This window comes from Symphalangus syndactylus, chromosome Y (genome assembly GCF_028878055.3).
Source record: "Symphalangus syndactylus isolate Jambi chromosome Y, NHGRI_mSymSyn1-v2.1_pri, whole genome shotgun sequence".
Classification (NCBI taxonomy): domain Eukaryota; kingdom Metazoa; phylum Chordata; class Mammalia; order Primates; family Hylobatidae; genus Symphalangus; species Symphalangus syndactylus.
This window is the reverse complement of record NC_072448.2, coordinates 20701362-20719228: the sequence shown is the minus strand read 5'-3', so window position 1 is coordinate 20719228 and position 17867 is coordinate 20701362. Positions and strand designations below refer to the sequence as shown.

General features: G+C 43.3%; 1 pseudogene; it reads left to right on the top strand.

Annotated features, from left to right (window-relative positions):
* The first annotated feature begins 6458 nt into the window (after positions 1-6458).
* LOC129476683 (testis-specific Y-encoded protein 3-like) lies at positions 6459-9020 on the top strand (annotated as a pseudogene).
* The last annotated feature ends 8847 nt before the right edge of the window (positions 9021-17867 follow it).

Genomic DNA, 17867 nt, shown 5'->3' with positions numbered 1-17867 from the left:
CAGTAAGGGTGAGACTGAACTAAATCCATTCCTATTTCCAAGCTCAAGGAACTTTGATCAAAGTCATCTTGGAACTGATCAGAACAAGGAGGCTAACAGAAAAAAATTGTGACCCTGAGAAATCACGGTCAGAGGTTGGCTATCACACAGACTGTCAAGCCAGTTCCAGATTGCATGGGTATTAGAGAAAATCTCAAAATATAAATCTTCGTGTGGGTTTTCGCAGAGTCGCAGGATCTGGCAGAAGCAAATTTCAGTCTAACCCTCAAAGAATCTACATAAACCTTTTTACATTTGGGATTTCATCATTTGTTTCACGAATGAGAATGGACTTCAGTTTTCATATGTTTTTAGACACTCAGTTTATATATTGTTGGCATCAAACTTCTCTTTGCCTCACAGAATAAGTTTAGGACTTTCCCTTTTCTACTTCATAGAATTCTTCATATATATTGAAATGATCTGCCTGGGGAAAACTATGAGCCTAGTGTTTTATCTCTGGGAACAATGCTTTATTTTCTTGAACATTTATGAGACTATTCAGATTAAATATGTCTTCTCGTATGAGTTTTATTAAGCTATAGATACAGCTTAGTATAAACATAAATAGTGATACTCTAAGCTATATATATATCTATTTATATAGGCAGATTATAAAAATCTATTTGATCTGTTTTCATATTTGTAGGATAAAGTGTTAATCATAATTCCTTATTAGCTTCTTAATCTATACTGAATCTATGTTTATGTATCTTTTACATTCTCAGTTTTATTTGTCCTTTCTCCCTTTTTTTTTAAACTTGCCTGAGGTTTCCACCATTTATTATATTTCTCCCACAACCAAAGGTTAGCTTTGTGTGTTTCACTCATTTTCTCTACATTATTATCCCCTCACTGTAGTGTCTGAGATTCGATTGTGTTGTTTCTTTTCTAATTCTTTATTTAAATATTTAATACAAATATTTTATTAAATAAAGATAGTTATTGAAATATCTTTAATTTAATATCTTATTTAAATTCTATATTAAATATCTAAGTACATTAATTTTCAAGTTGTTGTAGAAACATTTGTCTATAAACACCTATTGTAATGTCACTTTTCCTGCTACTCACAAATTTAATCTGTAATATTTGCAGTATCATGAAGTTCTAAGTACATTTAAATTCCTATTGTGTTAATCCATGGATTGCTGAGAAATAGTGGTTATAATTTCGTTGCTTAACTTCCACTTAATTTTATTTTAGCTCGTGTTAACTCAGTTGAAAAGTCTTTTCTGATTTTTTAAATCCCATATCAAGACTTTTCTTCACATCAATTGTTCTATAAATGCTCCCAGCTTGAAGAACACTCTCTTGTAGGCTGCTTCCCTGCAACAGTCTTGACTGGTTGCCCTCTGGACCTGATTCAGTTGTCTCATCCTGGGACTTCCATTCACTACCCTTCTAAGAATTTATCTTGTTCTTTTCTTGTGTGTCATACTGTCTGCATTTCACATGTTTATGTTTCTTTGTTTACTTCTTTCTTTCGGTAGGAACAAAATCTCTACTAGTTTCTTGAGAAAATGTTCACAGGGAGACAATATTTTAGAGTTGTCCTTATGTCTGAACGATGTGTGTGTTCTCCTTGCACATTTAACTTTAGTCTATTTGGAAATAAAACTTACGTCAGAAATCAGTTTCTTTTAGAATTTTCAAATCACACCTCCAAAATCCATTGCCTTCCGCTTTATAGTGGTGGCGTTGAAATTTTTTTATTTTTTTTTAATTTGACATGGAGTTTCACTCCTGTTGCCCAGGATGGAGTGCAATGGCACGATCTCCTCTCATTGCAACCTCCGCCTCCTGGGTTCAAGCGACTCTCCTGCCTCAGCGTCCCGAATAGGTGGAATTACAGGCAGGCACCACCATGACTGGATCATTTTGTATTTTATTGGAGATGGGATTTCTCCATGATGGTCAGGATGGTCTCAAATTCCTGACGTCAGGTGGTCGGCTTGCCCTGGCCTCCCAGAGTGCCCCTTGGCCTCCCAAATTACGCCTTGGCCTCCCAAAGTGCTGGGATTACAGGCATGAGCCACCATGCCTGGCCAGTGTTTATAATTTCAAATCATCTGATTCTTTATCCTTTGTACCTGACCTGTTTTTACCTCTCTGGAGACTTACACAATTTTCTCTTTGTTCTCACTCTTCTCAAATTTTACATTGATATGTCTTGACATGAGTCTATTGTCATCTATTTTCATGCTATTTTGCTAGGTTTGCACCTTTTAAACCTTTTAATCTATAAATAAGCATCTATTAATCTATAAATAAGCATCTTTAAGTACTGAGACTTTTTAATTATTTTGCCAACAATTTATTCCCCTTTGTTTTACTTATTTATTTTATTTCTAGAATTCATATAATTAAAATAACTGGTGGACTTTATCTTGGAGAAGTAGAGAGCACCACACTGATTCTGTTTGTCTCAAACTGTCATAGATCAAGCTTGTCACGTTTTATTATGGAGAAATGATGTATTTCTTGGTATTCACATTATAACCTGAAGAAGGGCAATGACTGCCAAAAATTGAAATGTATGGGTAATAGTCAGAAGATGCAAGCACTGTATTCTCCGGAATTTTCGCATATGAAAACCTTTAAATTCCAGACAAGTTGATTTAAGCTTCAACATTCCCCCAGCTGAAATGAATCCATTTGTGTTATGTTCTGTGATCAGAGGTGAATAAGACATTGTTTCTGCCTTCAGTGATAGCTCAGTCTAAAGGGAGACCAGTAGAAATGATGTAAAAAGACAGATAACGCAGTTCGTGCACGGTGGCTCGCCAGCACTTTGGGAAGGCAAGGTGGGAGGCTCAGGAGATTGAGGCCACCCTGACTGACAAGGTAAAACCCTGTCTCCACAAAACATAAGCCGGCCATGGTGGCAGACACCTGTAGTTCCAACTACTTGGGAGGCTGAGGCAGGACATTTGCTTGAACCTGTGAGGCTGGGGTCGCAGTGAAGCCAGATCAGGCCACTGCACTCCAGCCTAGGCAACACAGCGAGCCTCTGTTTCAAAAAACAAACAAAACAAAAGATCGCTAAAGTGCTATAAAAACTGAGAAAACGGACAGAATATGTGTGACAGATAACTTGTATGGGGCAGTTGGAAATGAGGTCTCAGTGTACGCTTTTAACTGTTTCACATTTGATTATAAAGAGAAGCAGACAAATCTTATTACTTATGGGGTCACAGACACTTTATAAAGGTGATGAAATTTATGATGATTTTTTCAAGAAAAATTTATATAACGTACATATATATTTTGCTTACTAACTCAGAATGTGCGTCATCAAGAGCTCTTGATAGAGGAGAATGAGTAGTAATATTTTAAGCAGAGAAGAGGAGAAGGGGAGTCCAAACAGAGAAAACGGGGCCTGTCCAAGAGCCTGGAGACACAAAACCTTGTATATTATTGGAATCAAGGTGAATATAACATAATTCAGGGTGACCGGAGCATAGCTGGGAGATGAACCAGTCGTGGCGCGGTGGCTCACGCCTGTAATCCTACACTTTGGGAGGCACAGGCGGGCAGATCACCTGAAGTCAGAATTTCCAGACCAGCCTTGCTAAAATGGCAAAACCCCGTCTCTACCGAAAATACAAACATTACCCAGGTGTGCTGTGGGGGTGCCTGTAGTCGTAGCTACTCAGGAGGCTGAGGCTGGAGAATCAGTTCAACTTGAAGAGAAGAGGTTGCAGTGAGCTGAGATCCCACCATGCAACTCCAACCTGGAAGAGAGATTGAAACTCCATCACAAAAATAAATAAAGAAAAAATAAATAAATAAATAAATAAATAAATAAATAAATAAATAAATAATAAGAAAGAAAAAACAGGCTGGGCTCAGTAGCTCACGCCTATAATCCCAGCACTTTTGGAGGCCAAAGTGGGCAGATCACTAGGAGTTGGGAATTCGAGACCAGACTGAGCAACAGAGAGAACACCATCTCTATTAAAAAAAAGAAAAAAAATTACCAAATAAGTTAGGCACCATGGCGGGGGCCTGTAATCCCAGCTACTTGGAAGGCTGAGGCAGCAGGAGAACCGCTTGGACCCGGGAGGTGGAGTTTGCGGTGAGCCGAGATCGCACCATGGCATTCCAGCCTGGGCAACAAGAGCGAAACTCCACTTCAAAAACGAGCAAAACAAAAATGAAAATAGAAGATAAGTATATATCCAGGGATAAAGTGTGAAGAATCTCCAATGTCAGTCATGTACTTTGTTTACTCAGAGACAACACCAGGATTGATTAAAATAATGCACATCATGTCAACTCTTTTCTACATGTTAGCAAATGTAACTGGAACAGCTAGTACCCATGGAATACTATGTCACATTCTGACTGTAGGCTTTCACTGGCATTCCCTGCAGGTGTTGATTGTGGAGTGCTCAAACCTCAAGCTTATAGCTTCACGAAGGAAAAATTACGTTAGAATGAAACAAAAAGCCCCTCAACCACTACATCAATTGTTTTATTCCTGAATAACTTACAGCAGAATGGCAATCGTCAATGAGCAGACGTGCTTCTCCATCACAGATCCAACTTAGATTCACCTGGGGAGTTTACAAAAACCAGACCGCATGTGATAGAAAGAAAGTGTATCTGGGGAGCTGGTGCCTGCCTTGAGGTGGTGGGCAGCCACATGCACCACGAACCCGTCTTCAGTTCCTTGCGTTTCTGGGCTGAGCCTGTTGGAAACAGGCATCGACAGCAGGGGTGGTTTAATGGCTGTCAATGGCATACAGCTTCTCCGTCCTCCAGGGACGTTCCCAGGGAAACGCGTCCTTCGACTATGTGCTGTGCAGGAAGGGATCTTGGCGCCACGATTCTCCCTTGTGAGTGCTGCGCTTGGCTCCCCTTCCCTACCACGTGGTCCCAGGACTGCTACAAGCAAGCTGCTCTCACAGATGCAGGAATGTGGCCTGGGCTCCCACCCTGTCCCCCATCGCCTGCCTCCTGCCTGACCATATGCGCCTCCCACTTGGCTCCTCCCCCTACCCAGCCCTTCTGCCCTGCTGAAGCCGGATGACTATCCTCTGCTGCCAGCCATCCTGAATTGGCAGCTCCAAGGATATGGCTCTGGCCCAGAAGGCGGAGATGCCCTGTGGCCTGGGGCATTCACGGAGCCCAGCTGCGAGTGAAGGACCTCCAGCGAGTCCATTGACGGCCCGGGTGTGCTGGGTCCAGGGCTAGGCTGTGCCCGCTGGCCCTCCTTCTGCCACCCTGCGTTGGTCTCCTACGCAACCACCACCTCCAACTCAGCCATTATGTCTTCCACCGTCAGCACCGCCTCCTCTTCCAAGGCCGCCTCCCTGCTCTGTACCCCGGCCGTCCTCTCCAGCAGAGCCTCCAGCCTGAACACAGTGCCCTCTGCGCTGCTCCCACAGACACCGGCCTGCGCGGCCCAGCCCATGCCCCGCACCGCTAGGCTCTGGGGGCCGGCTCCCCAACAGACCCACTCCCTGAAAGCCCCACGGACGTCGCCCTGCTGGAACCTAGTCCCTCACCTACGCGGAACCAGGTTTCCTGAGGAGCCCCTCTGGGCCCGCAGATCCCGCACTGGCCATAGGTCTCGGGTCCCCAGCAGGCTCAACTGCGCACAGGAACTCAGGAGCCAGAGGCCCAGGCCCTGGGCCTGCAGAGCCCCACCAGCAGTCACCGCAGCCGCTGGGTGTGCAAGGCAGTGCACAACAGCGTGCGTGCAGGCCCTCAATGGCCAACCCTGGCGGCTGGCCTCAAGTGTGCCCAGGGCATAGGACAAGAGGCCCTTTGGAATGCTCGTTGGAGTACGGCATACTCAGGGAGGAAGCATGCTACTCGGAGCCTGTATTGGCCTCGCCCTGCGAGAGTGCGAGCTGAGGTTCTGGCCGCTAGAGCAGATCATTTCCACCTCAGCACAAGCAGGCGACTTTCCTCCAACGTCCCCGCCCCTACTCGCTTTCCCCAGACCACCCCTGCCACCCTCGCCCCAGCAACCAGAGAGAGTTCTCTGGATCTGCAGTATTACTTCCTTAGCATCTACCTGGCCTGCCTAACGAAGACAGATGTTGCATGTGTTCACGACACATCGACGTGTTCATGGCTTGCCACACTCAGGATGTCAGGGCACAGGGCTGCCATGCCCACACTTCCAAAGGCCACGCAGCACGCCTGTGCCCGGACGCCGAGCTACCTACCCGGCACAAGCTCCACGGGCTTCCCGGAGGAGGCTTGGGGAGGCGAGGCGGCGGGGGGGAAGGGTATGGGCGGAGCGGGGCTGGAGATGCAGTCCCGCCAGTGGCTGTGCCGCCCAGGGAGACACCCACCGCCCTCCCATTGATTGGCCACGATGGCAGGAAGGCGGTCACATCGGGGCGGCTCCCTGCGCCCTTCGCGCGCAGTCCCTTAGGGGGCGCCTGGAAGCCCCGCGCATGCGTCCTGAGGGCCCGCTGACCCACGGGTGCAATAAAGCCCGTGGCAGGGTTCCTGTGGCTTGGGTCCGGCAGCACAGGCCTCGGTCAGTGGGAGTGCGGAGGAGGGCACCGTCTTCAGGATGGAGGCTCTACAGGAGGGGGCGGCCGGGGTGGAGAGTGAGCAGGCGGCTTTGGGGGAGGAGGCGGTGCTGGTGTTGGACGACATCATGGCGGAGGTGGAGGTGGTGGCCCAGGAGGAGGGCCTCGTGGAGCGGCAGGAGGAGGCCCAGCGGGCACAGCCTGGCGCTGGGCCCATGACCCCAGCGTCTGCACTGGAGGAGCTGCTGGCCGTTCAGGTGGAGCTGGAGCCGGTTAATGCCCAAGCCGGGAAGGCCTTTTCTCGGCAGAGGGAAAAGATGGAGCGGAGGCGCAAGCCCCACCTCGACCGCAGAGGCGCTATCATCCAGAGCGTCCCTGGCTTCTGGGCCAATGTTGTATCCTTCTCAGTGTTTCTTCTGCCTTTCCGGTGGAGAGGTGCTCTAGGGGAGGTGTCAGTAACTTATGGGCAGCTCGGCGTCGATGTGACTATTTGGGAAACAGAGGTGAGTTGCCCCGAACAAATGTGGCTGTGGAAAGCCGGAGCAGGCTTGGGTACTCTTTTCCTGCATGCGGCAGAGAAACCCTTGGTGATGCCGAGCAGCAGACGTTTGGGGCATCTTTTTGAAGAGCAGAAGCGAGTTCAGACCAGAATAGGTTTTTGTGTGAATCAAGCTACTTTGAAGGGAGTGTGATTGCTCCCCCTTGCTAGTCTGCTCTGGGACTGGGCGTCTTCGGCTATAAGCAGATTCTGCCACTCCTCAGACACCAGCAACTCTGCACATCACGCCTCCCCACGTCAGTGCAGTCACCCTCATAATTATACCTGCTCTGCGAACCCAAGAGGCCTTAGTTTAGGGGGAGGGGGAGGCGAAAGGAGGTCATACGTGGATGCAGATCTGAGAAATCCCGTACCCCAGCCTCTGGGTGCTCTTAGGCCTTCTTCCCTGTTGCTCGTAGCTTTTCCTTCCATGGCATGTAAAGGCTCTTTGACCTAAATCAGATTGCAAACCACCCCCAGATGTCAGCCCTGATCACTGAGCAAGATGAAGACATGCTGAGCTACATGATCAACTTGGAGGTGAGGCCAGGAAGACTGAGGTTAGAGGGTTTAGCGGGGGAGGGTAAGGGAAATAATTCATTCCTGTAAGCAACAGTGGGCACCTCACCCAAAAAGGTATTTAAGCTTTCTGCACCTTGTCCTGACAGGTGGAAGAAGTGAAGCATCCCGTTCATCTCTGCAAGATCATGTTGTTCTTTCAGAGTAACCCCTATTTCCAGAATAAAGTGATTACCAAGGAATATCTCGTGAACATCACAGGTGCCAGGTGGCTCCCAGGATGGGTAGTGTAAGGAAGATGTGGGTGGATCATTGCCACGGTGATCCAGCCCCCTTCCCACAAAACCTCCTGTCTCTGTAGAATACAGGGCTTCTCATTCCACTCCAGTTCAGTGGTATCCGGATTATGAAGTTGAGGCCTATCGCCGCAGACACCACGACAGCAGCCTTAACTTCTTCAACTGGTTTTCTGACCACAACTTCGCAGGGTCTAATAGGATTGCTGAGGTGGGTCCTCACTGGGAAACATCAGGAATGACCCTGGTGTGTTCCCAGCTGCTTGGGTCACCAGTCTGAGCCCTGATGAGGCCTTTCCCGATTGATTCCCCTGACAGATCCTATGTAAGGACGTGTGGCGCAATCCCCTGCGATACTACCAGAGGATGAAGCCACCTGAAGAGGGAACAGAGATTTCAGGTGAGCCGTTCAGTTGGAACTGGAGCTGTTTGATGCCCAGGAGAAGGGGTGGACACACCTGCCTATTCAGGGAGCCTGGGCGCTCATTTCAGAAATGTAGACGTTGAGGCTCCTTTCCTACATGTAGAAATTCCTTGAGAGGAAGACAGAGAGCGACAGAATCCAGGACATTCACGGCATTGGGCTGCAAAAGGCACATTTAGAGACTGCACTGCAAAGCAGGTTATAGCTGTGGAGTCTTAAGCCCAGGGGAGCGTAGTCCATTTCCAGAATCACTGAGAAGTAAAGCTGAAAATCATTCACTTCAATATGTGGCCCTTGATTCCATGGCTATCAACCCCACCAGCACTCATCCAACAAACCCCATAAGATTGGGCTCCCTCAATGTGCCTCGTGGTCATCCTTGCCCCAGACCACAAAGGACTCTTTAGATTGATGGAATTCCTTAAGCTATTGCCCCATGAGATTTCTGTGTGCTTTTAGTGTACAATGCATCTTGTTAGCCGACTCCCCTCACAGAGAATACTGGGAAAGGGAAAGGTATTGCAGAGAACAATTGGTAACACATGGTAGGAGGAAGTTTAAGCGATCACAAATAGGGAAGGGATATCCTTTTCTCAGCGGGCCCTACAATTGAAACATTTCAAAGTATGGCTCAGAGAAGTGCATTTTGACATGCATTTGTGTTTCTCTAGGGGACTCCCAGATGCTGAGTTGAATATGATGGAGCATCGGACTTTACCTAAAACAGCAGAACTCCTGAAAACTTACTACTGTATGCAGGATGTCAGTAATCACGGTCTTATGCACGGGAACTAAAGGAAAAACGGATCCAGTCACAAAAAATCAGACAGGCAGGGGGGTAAACTTGGATTGTATGGAGTGAAAAATAAACATTCTCAAGGATGTGTGACTCTGTGTTTGTGTGTGTGTGTGTGTGTGTGTGTGTTTGTGTGTGTGTGTGTGTTTTTCCCCTGGATTCAGGTGTCATAAGGAATTGATCAATCAGTATGCTTTATTTTCTTCATGGAAATGACCAGTGTGTGTTGGAGCTTGGCCTCTAAATTTGTAGAGTGAATGGGTGTGGAATGTGTTGGGATTCTTTCTACAGGACATAGTTCGGGAGGTAAAAGCAAAAGACAGCTTGGTTGGAGGCTTGCTTCGTCCTGTAGAAGCAGAGGTAATTCAAGGAAAGGGGTTAATGGGCACTAAGGTTTCCAGGGCCCGGTTTGCTGGGATCTCCAAAATCCTTCATTTTGGGTATCATCATACAGAATAGATAAGCAGAGGATGATGGAAATCTTAAAGTTCACTTTCGTGTTGAACCGACATGTTCTTTTAAAGGTGAACGCATAATCCTTTTCTGGGACAATGAGCCTCTCAGGACTTCTGACTCACCGTGGTGAAAAGAAATGGGCATGTAAGGTTTATGGAGGGACTGTGGGAAAGGTGACGGAGGTATGTGGGAAGGCATTCAGGATATGCTTTTTGGCATAGATGACTAAGGGAAAAGAGAATCTTGCAGAAGTGAGGGGAAAGGGGTTGGATTTGCGGAATATAAGATTGCTGGAGAATCCACGCATGGACTGTCTTGTCACTTGATGACCGAGGATATTGACATTCTTGTTGATGTTTACATCTTTATTTGGGTTAAGCTTTCCTCCCAGATTGTGTGTTAGGTGAGGATCCAATAGTGTATGTCGCTAACAACATTACGAGTGCATTTTGTGCTCTTGCAAACTCTAGTGAGGCTCTATTCTCCCCAGTGTTTGGCACTGCAGATTGTTTCTGTAGCCCACGGCCCCTTAATTTTCTGTGGCCTTTGCAGCACACTTTGCCTAAGGTTAATAATGTAAAGTAATATAGTTTTAGAGTATATGTTTCAAGCCTCACACAGGAGGACAAAACATACTGTTTTCATTCACGAGTGGGTGCCTGCTTCCCAGGAAGACCCACTGGTGTGTGTATCTGTGCACAAGACGAGGGGTCGCCTCTGTCACGGATGGGGGAGTAGGATTTCGGTGTCGGGGGCAGAACTTTCTTCCCTGTTGCCAGATAAAACAGTTCCAACGTAAGCATCCATGTTGGCCACACACTAGTAGAGTGCTAACATTCCTGTCCCTTATGGACTGTGGTCAGCACGGCTTCTGTGAGAAGAGCTGTGTTGTTTCAGGGAAGAGGGTTCGACAGTCAAAGTTCATGAATCTCTTGTGCTGCCTTCAATACGCATTCCACACCTCCTGCTCGGTATCAGCAGTGGAGCTTTGAAAATCTATACGCCGGTTTTGCCCCTGCTCCTATGGGGACAGCTGAAGCTCTGGAGCGGGAGTCCTGTCTTTCTCTGACTACTGTCCCCATGACCTACAAACAGGAGGAACAGGTTTTCTCAGCAAATTATTCTGAAAACAGTGGGAAACCTTTGGCCCCCTCAAGCTGCCCTCTACCTTACTGTGTGCCGGTCAAATGCACTGTGGTCCAGTACAGTATCCCTATAGTGGGAATGGGGCAACAGATTGCTGTGTGCACTCAGGGTAACTCCAGAGGCGGAACGTGGGAGGCAGAGGTTGTCGTGAGCCCAGATGGTGCCACTGCTCTCCAGCCTGGGCTACACAGTGAGAGTACCTTGTGAGAAACAAAGGTGAAGAGAGGAAAAAAAAATTAGAAAAATAACACCCACTGCAAAATTTGCCGCAGAAAAGATCCCAAATTTCTCCAACTTGTAATTCTATCCTGGACGCCAAGGTTATTTGGGCCCACTGTCCTGTCCTGTATTAGTTCATTTTCACGGTGCTGATAAAGACATACCTCAAACTGGGAGGAAAAGGAGCTTTAATTGGACTTACAGTTCCACCTGGCTGGGGAGGCCGCAGAATTATGGTGTAGGAATAAAGACACTTCTTACATGGCAATGCTAAGAGAGAATAAGGAAGAACCAAAAGTGGAAACCCCTGATTAATCCATCAGATCTCCTGAGACTTTTTCACTATCACAAGAGCAGCATGAGAAAGACCAGCCCCCATGATTCAATTACCGCCCCCCCCGGGTCCCACCGGCAACACGTGGGATGAATTCTGGGAGAAACACTTGAAGTTGAGGGTTGAATGGAGGCACACCAATCCATGTCACTTCCCAAACAATTAAAAATTCCAAATTGAAGAAACACTAATTATCGCAAAAAGTGTTGGCCCAAGAAGGAACTATTAGCCTCATGTCTCAAGAAAGACTGTAGTCAAGGCCTAGGGACTACTTATGAAAAGAGTTTCATAGCCGACTCTATCCCAATTGATCTGGATTCCATAGGACTGTGTCTTCACAGTAAGGGTGAGACTGAACTAAACCCATTCCTATTTCCAAGCTCAAGGAATTTTGTCAAAGTCATCTTGGAACTGATCAGAACAAGGAGGCTAACAGAAAAAATTTGTGACCCTGAGAAGTCATTGTCACAGGTTGGCTATCACACAGACTGTCAAGCCAGTTCCATATTGCATGGGTATTAGAGAAGATCTCAAAACATAAATCTATGTGTGGGTTTTCGCAGAGTCGCAGGATCTGGCAGAAGCAAATTTCATTCTAACCCTCAAAGAATCCACATAAACCTTTTCACATTTGGGATTTTATCATTTGTTTCACGAATGAGAATGGACTATAGTTTTCATATGTTTTTATACACTCAGTTTATATATTGTTGACATCAAACTTCTCCTTTCCTCACAGAATAAGTTTAGGATTATCCCTTTTTTACTTGATAGAATTCTTCATATATATTGAAATGCTCTGCCTGGGGAAAACTCTGAGCCTAGTGTTTTATCTCTGGGAACAATGCTTTATTTCCTTGAACATCTATGAGACTATTCAGATTAAATATGTCTTCTTGTATGAGTTTTACTAATCTATAGATACAGCTTAGTATATACATAAATAGTGACATTCTAAGCTATATATATATGTCTATTTATATAGGCAGATTATAAAAATCTATTTGATCTGTTTTCATATTTGTAGGATAAAGTGTTAATCATAATTCCTTATTAGCTTCTTAATCTATACTGAATCTATGTTTATGTATCTTTTACATTCTCAGTTTTATTTGTCCTTTCTCCCTTTTTTTCTAAACTTGCCTGAGGTTTCCACCATTTATTATATTTCTCCCACAACCAAAGGTTAGCTTTGTGTGTTTCACTCATTTTCTCTACATTATTATCCCCTCACTGTAGTGTCTGAGATTCGATTGTGTTGTTTCTTTTCTAATTCTTTATTTAAATATTTAATACAAATATTTTATTAAATAAAGATATTTATTGAAATATCTTTAATTTACTATCTTATTTAAATTCTATATTAAATATCTAAGTACATTAATTTTCAAGTTGTCGTAGAAACATTTGTCTATAAACACCTATTGTAATGTCATTTTTCCTGCTACTCACAAATTTAATCTGTAATATTTGCAGTATCATGAAGTTCTAAGTACATTTAAATTCCTATTGTGTTAATCCATGGATTGCTGAGAAATAGTGGTTATAATTTCGTTGCTTAACTTCCACTTAATTTTATTTTAGCTCGTGTTAACTCAGTTGAAAAGTCTTTTCTGATTTTTTAAATCCCATATCAAGACTTTTCTTCACATCAATTGTTCTATAAATGCTCCCAGCTTGAAGAACACTCTCTTGTAGGCTGCTTCCCTGCAACAGTCTTGACTGGTTGCCCTCTGGACCTGATTCAGTTGTCTCATCCTGGGACTTCCATTCACTACCCTTCTAAGAATTTATCTTGTTCTTTTCTTGTGTGTCATACTGTCTGCATTTCACATGTTTATGTTTCTTTGTTTACTTCTTTCTTTCGGTAGGAACAAAATCTCTACTAGTTTCTTGAGAAAATGTTCACAGGGAGACAATATTTTAGAGTTGTCATTATGTCTGAGAAATGTATGTGTTCTCGTTGCACATTTAATCTTAGTCTATTTGGAAATAAAAACTTATGTCAGAAATCAGTTTCTTTTAGAATTTTCAAATCACACCTACAAAATCCATTGCTTTGTGCTTTACAGTGGTGGCGTTGAAATTTTTTTTTTTTTTAATTTGACATGGAGTTTCGCTCCTGTTGCCCAGGATGGAGTGCAATGGCACGATCTCCTCTCATTGCAACCTCCGCCTCCTGGGTTCAAGCGACTCTCCTGCCTCAGCCTCCCGAGTAGGTGGAATTACAGGCAGGCACCACCATGACTGGATCATTTTGTATTTTATTAGAGATGGGATTTCTCCATGTTGGTCAGGATGGTCTCAAATTCCTGATGTCAGGTGGTTGGCCTGCCTTGGCCACCCAAAGTGGCCCTTGGCCTCCCAAATTACTCCTTGGTCTCCCAAAGTCCTGGGATTACCACCCTCACCAGTTTCAAAGGCCTATCCTCCCAACTTTTCAGAGAGCCCACAGCATTTACAATAAACATATCTCTCTGCACAACAGATAATAGCTGCTTCAACTGTTCTCTGTCAGCCTGAATGTTGATTAAGACCTCAGTAATCACACTCCACTCTGCACAAATCTAAAATCATAAATGCAGATTAATTTATTAGAACAGAAGGAAAGAATTGAAAGAAAAGGCTGTCTTGCTCATTTGGATATTTGTATTTTTAAGCTGTTCAAACATCATAGTATTTTCTCAGCACTCTTAAAGAGACAGTTAAATATTGTATCTTATAAGATATTTAAAAAGATGACTTATGTCGTAACAGGTGCACTCTAAACACGAGAAATATCACTGGCTCATGGAGACCTCTGATCTGCAGGCATATGATTGATGAAGGCTTTCTAATTCCAACAGCATGGGTCTGCCACAAAGTTTATTTTACTCCAAGGCCCACTTTATTGAATTCACTGCCTGTCCTAATTCTATAGATTTCTGATTAGCTGACTTCAAAACTGATGTTTGTAGAAGGAAATTGTTTTCTGACATGCTAACATTTTAAAGCTAATCCTTTTTTTTAAATAAGCAATTGAGTTTGCAGCATTCTCCTCCTGAGATGTTTTATTAGTGTTTGTACTTTAATCTGGTACGTGTCTTTTGGCATCACTCCAACGGCTGGTCCAATTATAAAAATAGAATCAATTAGATTCACTGTGATGTCTGATATAAGCATTCCAAGCTTAGCTTTTAAAACAAAATGGTAGACTTGGCTCTTTCCTGAGTCCTGCAAAGAAAATGTGTTTCTTCTGTAGGGCTTTCTTTACTGTATATTTTTGAGATTTTGTTCCCACTCTTCACATGTCCAAATCCACAATCTCCTAAACAGCTTTTATTGAGAACCACAACCTCATCTCCGCCTTTTTCAAAGCAGTTAAGTCCATCTAGCTGGACGGCCCAAATACAGTTTATTTTCCTCTTTAAAATCTCTCTCCAGTGCTTTCTACAGTACTGCCAATTAAGAGGGCCTTAATAAATCTTCCTTAAATGACAGTGAACAGGCAACCTACAAAATGAGAGAAAATTTTCGCAACCTACTCATCTGACAAAGGGCTAATATCTAGAATCTACAATGAACTCAAAACAAATTTACAAGAAAAAAACAAACAACCCCATCAAAAAGTGGGTGAAGGACATGAACAGACACTTCTCAAAAGAAGACATTTACGCAGCAAAAAAACACATGAAAAAATGCTCATCATCACTGGCCATCAGAGAAATGCAAATCAACACCACAATGAGATACCATCTCACACCAGTTAGAATGGCGATCATTAAAAGTCAGGAAACAACAGATGCTGGAGAGGATGTGGAGAAATAGGAACACTTTTACAGTGTTGGTGGGACTGTAAACTGGTTCAACCATTGTGGAAGTCAGGGTGGCATTTCCTCAGGTATCTAGAACTAGAAATACCATTTGACCCAGCCATCGCATTACTGGGTATATACCCAAAGGACTACAAGTCATGCTGCTATAAAGACACATGCACATGTATGTTTATTTTGGCACTATTCACAACAGCAAAGACTTGGAACCAACCCAAATGTCCAACAACGATAGACTGGATTAAGAAAATGTGGCACATATACACCATGGAATACTATGCAGCCGTAAAAAATGATGAGTTCATGTCCTTTGTAGGGACATGGATGAAGCTGGAAACCACCATTCTCAGCAAACTATCGCAAGGACAAAAAACCAAACACCACATGTTCTCACTCCTAGGTGGGAATTGAACAATGGGAAAAGATGGACACAGAAAAGGGAACATCACACACTGGGGCCTGTTGTGGGGTGGGGGGAGGGGGGAGGGATAGCATTAGGAGATATACCTAATGCTAAATGACCAGTTAATGGGTGCAGCACACCAACATGGCACATACATACATATGTAACAAACCTGCACATTGTGCACATGTACCCTAAAACTTAAAGTATAATAATAATAAAATAAAAACTACAGGTTGAATGAATTTGTCCTCTCTTCTCTTTTCTCTGACTTGCAGTAAGATAAATTTCATTTTTCCAATACTAAACCTGGTCAGTGATGTAAAATTTATCTGGTTCTTTCCCCTCATGCCTTCTTTAAGACCTTGATTCATCATGTACTTCTTCTTAGTCTGTCTTTGGTCTTCCTTTCTTCATTGGCCACTGAGTGGCTTCTTAATAACACAAATATCTCAATGCTGTTAAAAGGCCTGAAGGGAATGGTGATTTGAACAAGGCATCTGCATTGGAATACTAGTTTGGTTGGCCATACTCTGTTGCTTTATATCTGCATGCCGGAAATAAAACTATACACTTGTGTGCTTTCCATATCTGAGTTTTATCTCAAAATAAAAAGGTAAAAATAAAAACAAACAAAAAGGAAACACATCGAGGACAAGAGATTGATTATGTCTGACACAAACTAAAATGGAGACCAGACCTGAAGAATCTCTTAGAAGAAAAACAACAGTTAGGCCTCAGAAGTCACTTCAACCTTGCTTGATTTGCAAACACAAGCAAAAGTTAACTTGAGCTATTTCTTATAAATGTTTATATCATTAAAAAAAAACTGAATGTAAACTCAACCAATCAGAAGCAGTTAACAAACTTATTAGGACTTTCCAATGGGATAGATCAAATGAGGCAACTGTACAATTTTAACCAGTCAAATACCATCTGCTTTATTTTTGTGTGTGTTTTGTAAAATTCTCCCCATTGTCTTCCCTTGATGGAGCTCCTGAATGGCTTCTAGTTTGGAGCTGCATAATTCACGAAATATTTCTTCCTCAAACTCTTTAAAATGTGCCTCAGTTTACCTGATAGCATTAGAAATATAAGTCATTGGCTACAAAAGGTGAACAATTCTAAAGGCTAGATAGTAACTCCTCTTGTAAGTCAAGCAATTTTCAATGCTTTCTTTTCAACAAAATTGAACGACTTGCAGTTGTCGTGTATATAGTTTTTGGTATTTAATTCATGAAGAATTCAAAGAATTAGTGAAATTGCTTAAAAAAATCCTTCTTCCATTCCTATATACATATTCATGGGAACAAAGTCTCTTTTTGACACTTCCATCCACAGAAAGAAAGAAAGAAAAATTGAATTAATAATGAATCCTGCCTCATTCTGTCATTTAGAAATAGTGTTTTATGTCTACAAGAGAGAATGAGAGTAAATGAGAGGGGACAGGAACAATACCATGCATCTCATTAAGAAATGTATTTTTTTTGTGTGTGTGTGTCTTTGTGTGTGTGTGAAATGGAGTTTTGCTCTTTTTGCCCTGGCCTGAGTGCAATGTCACAATCTCAGCTCACTGCAACCTCTGCCTCCTGGGTTCAAGCGATTCCCCTGCCTCAGCCTCCTGATTAGCTAGGATTACAAGCATGTGCCACCATGCCTAGCTAATTTTGTATTTTAAGTAGAGACGGGGTTTCCCCATGTTGGTCAGGCTGATCTCAAACTCCCAACCTCAGGTGATCCACCAGTCTTGGCCTCCCAAAGTGCTGAGATTACAGGCATGAGCCACCCTGTACAGGCATAAGCCACCATGCCTGGCCAAGAAATGTATTTTAAATAAATATTAACATTGTATGTTTAGCAATTATTTTCCAAAAAACACTTAGCATACTCTTTTCAACCAATTGTATGCTCTATTAATTGAAACTGGCAAGTATGTATATCAAAACAATAAGGGTAGTTTTTTTTTTGTATTGTTGCATTTCATGTTTTTTTTTTATGTCCTTCTTTGTACTTTATGTATTTTTAAATCCTACAGTAGGCACATATCATTTTCCACTGAATAAAGCAATAAGCTATTAAAGTTATTAAAAAATATTTTCTCTTGAAAACACCTCCCTAAAGCTATTTATCTTTTTTCTTATTTGCTTATCTCCTTTTCATCATTATTCACTCATCTCATTTTCCACAAGAATCCTGCCCCTACTATTCCACTGAAAATATACTCTTCAAGTTCAACCTATCCATTACAAAATTTTCTGTCTTTACTTCCTTTGACAGCTCTCCACAACATTCAGTATAGTCAAGTTGACTGAGCCTTGCAAAATGTGTCCCTTGGCTATTCATTCCCTTGTTTTCTTTCCCTTTCTGCTTGCATCTTCTCTCTCT